Here is a 4,408-nt window from a genome sequence, read left to right as displayed (position 1 = left end):
ATCACTCAGAAACTATTTCCATATTCATTTGGGATTTTTTTGGCAAAGATATGGGAGTGGGGGGCAGCTGGGTAGCTCAGTGGATTGAGAGCCAGGCCTAGAGACGGGAGGTCCTAGGTTCAAAGCTGTCCTCAGACACTTCCCAGCTGTGTAACCCTGGGCAAGTCACTTGATCCCTATTGCCTACCCTTATCACTCTTCTGCCTTGGAGCCAATACACAATATTGACTCCAAGATGGAAGGTAAGGGTTTTAAAAAAAAAAAAAACTATTTGCTACTGGCTAAAAAGAGGAAGAAGAAGAAGAAAAAGAAGAAGAAGAAGAAGGAGGAGGAGGAAGAGGAGGAGGAGGAGGAGGAGGAGGAGGAGGAGGAGGAGGAGGAGGAGGAGGAGGAGGAGGAGGAGAAAAGTAGCTCAGTGGAACAGCCTTGATAAGCAAAGAACTGAAGTAATTAAAAAAAAGGAAAAATTAATAAAAAAGTATAAACTCCTGAAGGAAAGAATCTCTTTTTTTTGAAAGAATTATTATAAAGTAGTTTGAAAGAAATTAGATTTGGGCCAAAACATACCATGTACAATATACTTCAAATGTATACTCTACTTGAATATGAAATGTCATCCCATAGAAATAAATAGAAAAGAACCAAATATGGTATCTATTATAGTTAAGTCCACTAGGAAAAGCCTTACTTAAAGAAGAAAAAGAGAAGAATATGTAATATGGAAGACCTTCTGCAGTAATAAAATATAGAAATGGAAAGGAAATGGCAAGATAAAAATAGTTTTAGTAAATATCATTGGGAAAAATATGATATCCAAAGTATGTGGGGAATTAGTATAATATTTGACATCAAAGGCCATTTGTTAGTAAGTGGTCCAAGAGTATGTAGAGCTATCAAAAGATATACTGCAGGGGGCAGCTGGGTAGCTCAGTGGATTGAGAGCCAGGCCTAGAGACAGGAGGTCCTAGGTTCAAATCCGGCCTCAGACACTTCCCAGCTGTGTGACTCTGGGCAAGTCACTTGACCCCCATTGCCTGCCCTTACCACTCTTCCACCAAGGAGCCAATACACAGAAGTTAAGGGTTTAATAATAAAAAAAATTAAAAAAAAGATATACTGCAAATGAATAAACATAAAAATGAACACAAAAAATCAAATCCCTGAAAGTTAGAGAAAAATAAATTAAAACAATTTTGAATTTTCACACCATATCACAAAAATTGTCAAATATTACAAAAAACTGAAATTGTCCAATTAAAGGAATTTTGAAAGACTACTGATAGTACCAGTGTACTATTTATTGGTCAAGTTATGAAATTATTGAGCCATTGTGGATATCAGTTTTCAATTATGCAAGAAAAAAATGACTAAAGCATACCTTTTGATCTGAAGATCCAAATACTGGACATAGACCTTAAGAAAGTAAAAGATGAAAATAAATGCCCAATATGTATCAAAATATTTATAGCAACACTCTTTGTGATAACCAGAACTGGAAATAAAGAGGGTGCCCAGTGATGGGCAGAAATGCTTAAAATCCAAACAAACCACTAGGGTGCATCAATGGAATGGAATGCTATTAGGCTGGAAGAAAAGATGAACTTTGAGGCCAGTAGGTGGCTTGGTAGAAAGAGCACCAGGCCTGGAGATGGGAGATCCTGGGTTTGAATTTGGCCTAGCTGTGTGACCCTGGGCAAGTCACTTAATCCCAATTGCCTAGCCCTTATTGCTCTTCTTCCTTGGAACAAATACTCAGTATTGATTTCAAAATAGAAGGTAAGAGTTTAAAAGAAAAAAGAAATGATGAACTTGGAAGAATTCAGAGAAACACAAGAAGATTTATTTGAACCAATGTTGGGCACTACAGGCAGAACCAAAACAGTGAATGTGTTGCCTGCAACAATGTAATGGGACATTTGAACATTGTAGGGAAGTCAAATTCTGGATAGTTGAAAAGACAGCAAATATCTCAGGGAACAGATAATATCAGAATATCTCAACTCTTAGAGCAGAAAGAAATACTAGGAAGGGTGACTTGAATAGAATATTATCTGTATTATCAAATATGGAGTTGTATTGGAGTTCTTTGCTTAATTATCCTTTTTAAAGGAGGATTCAATCTAGGAGTGGATGAGAGTGGAAATAACTGCAATATAGAGAAAAAAATTGCAGCCATAAAGGATGTACTGGAAGGACCCAATGAAATTCAGAGGATACAGAAGAAGTTTGAGACTTTTTCCTTAGATAGTGTGTGAGGAGAGTGGATTGCTTCACAATGACCATCTCTCCTCTTCCAGTGCATAGGATAGGAAAGGATTTCTAGGAACCAGACATCTGTTTAATACAGAAGAGGCCAAAGAGGACAGACTTTTGGAAGAGCTGAGGGAATTTAAGATCAGCCCCAGTCCACAGAGGGAAGACAGAAACATTTCAAAACCAAAAACAAACAAAAAAAGACCCTAGACAGAAAATAAACTGGATTGAGGAAACTGGGACGGAGGTATCCAAACTAAGGCAAGTCAGTGAGATTTGTGTCCAATATGAGGTGAATCTCGTCTAGCTCTCTATTTCTTTTTTACTCTTTCTTACTTGTCAATAGTTGGCACCTGTAGCTATTCTTCTGTTTAAGAGGACTGTAAAAGAAAAACTTTTCTCCCACATTGAATCCTCCCTTATAATTAAACTTGCATATATTACAGTTATAAAGATTTACTTCAAGGAAAATTGCAGGAAAAATCAAGTGGGCTAAGCTAAGTTTCTTTCTAGGTGCTTGTCTGGAAAGATTGAATGATGGCAGTTAAAGCAGAGAGTAGTCAGGGTGACTAAACTAAAGACTATTGTGGAAAGGAAAAGACAAGCACCTGCCATGGGGTAGACACAAATCCTACTTTCAAGGAATACTCTGTCTCATGGAGGTAGGGAGAATACAATTATTTCCCCCAGAGAACCATCAGAATGATGGGATAAAATAGCACAGATTTCTTCCCCCCCCCATTTATAGGTTTATTCCCAATATAATAAAGTTGTACATAGCAGCAGCTTTTACAATAGGGGTAGAGGCAAGGGAAGAAAGTCCATGGAATTACATGTTTAAAGGCCATTATCTAGTAGTAAAGAAGAATAAGATAATGGGTCTATAGAAATATCTGAACATAATTTATTTAGATATATAAACGAGTTCAATGAGCTTTTCATGAAAATACAAAAGTCACTTCAGAATAGAATAAAAAAATAAGTTCCTGTAATCTCATTTTATATAAGAGGATCAAGTAAGGGTCTACAGGGGTGCTTTTCTGTTAACTGGTTATTTTGTAGTCTGGCATCACAGGAAACACGGTCTCTTGAAATTACAATCAAGGGTCTCCAATACTCATCAAGAATTCTTTCTATGTTATACCTGTGGTTGGAAATGTCCGTGATGGGAACTCCACGGATCTTCTGGATTCTTCACTTTAAGGTCTGGATCAACTGTAGCCACAATATAATAACACTTATGCTCTCTGGACTAAGTAATCATCTGCATATGTTCCTTTGGGTGAGCATGGAAATCGTTCAAATTGTGGGTCCTTGGCAATCCTCAGGGCTACTTTCTGTCCCAGTTTTTCTCTTTCAGCCATTATACAGTCAGTTATGCAAGGAATGCATTTGGCATAAAGACAATCCATCATTGATTGCAATAAATCCAGCTTGGCTTTGTTGGAGAAGTTGGTAAAGTTGTTATCAACCAGGATATAGTAAGGGAGTCCCAACCATGTGTTATATTGGAAGAACAAGCAGGATAGGTGTTGCAGGACTTCTCTTTCTTTGAGAGTGCTGGGATCTTTCTTCTCTTTCTTTTTTGGTTATAATTGATCTTTTTCTTTTACTCTCTTATCTCGTAAACTAAGCATTTGCTTCATGGTTGCATATTTCCTCTCTGTCTTTTGTTTCCCCATGTTAAGAGAATAGTACAGATTTCCAGGAAACACAATCTGAGAGAAAAGACAGTTTTTATTCTGAGAGGGCACATAGTCTGATAGAGGGGAACTCTGATCTCTAAGGAGCTTCTAATCTTAAGAGGGAGACAAAGAAGGGATCCTCCATCCTTACTTTGTGAGAGGGGCGGTGTAAGAGTGATTTTAGGGGAAGGGACTAGATGGTTAATGTAGGCCAATATCAGAAGATTTAACAGGTTTGGGAAGGCTAAATAGGGTAACCGTGGGTTGATAGACTGACAAGACCCAGTCAGGCTGAAAAGATGATACTGGGAATAGGGGAATAGTTAGATCCCAGACAAACTGGGGACACTCTCACACCTCACAAGGGAAGGACTGACAGATAAACACAGGTAAACCAAATGGGGATGTGAGGTTTGGGAATGACAGTTGGTCACATAACTGACAATCTACCAACCAGGGAAAAACAATGA

At 38.0% G+C, this 4,408-nt stretch overlaps 1 pseudogene; it reads right to left on the bottom strand.

Moving 5' to 3' along the window:
- Window positions 1–3,252: 3,252 nt before the first annotated feature.
- Window positions 3,253–3,935, bottom strand: LOC123246113 (annotated as a pseudogene).
- Window positions 3,936–4,408: the final 473 nt, after the last annotated feature.

This window comes from Gracilinanus agilis, chromosome 4 (genome assembly GCF_016433145.1).
Source record: "Gracilinanus agilis isolate LMUSP501 chromosome 4, AgileGrace, whole genome shotgun sequence".
NCBI classification, from domain to species: domain Eukaryota; kingdom Metazoa; phylum Chordata; class Mammalia; order Didelphimorphia; family Didelphidae; genus Gracilinanus; species Gracilinanus agilis.
The sequence above is the reverse complement of the archived record's forward strand: the minus strand, read 5'-3'. Positions and strand labels throughout refer to the sequence as shown.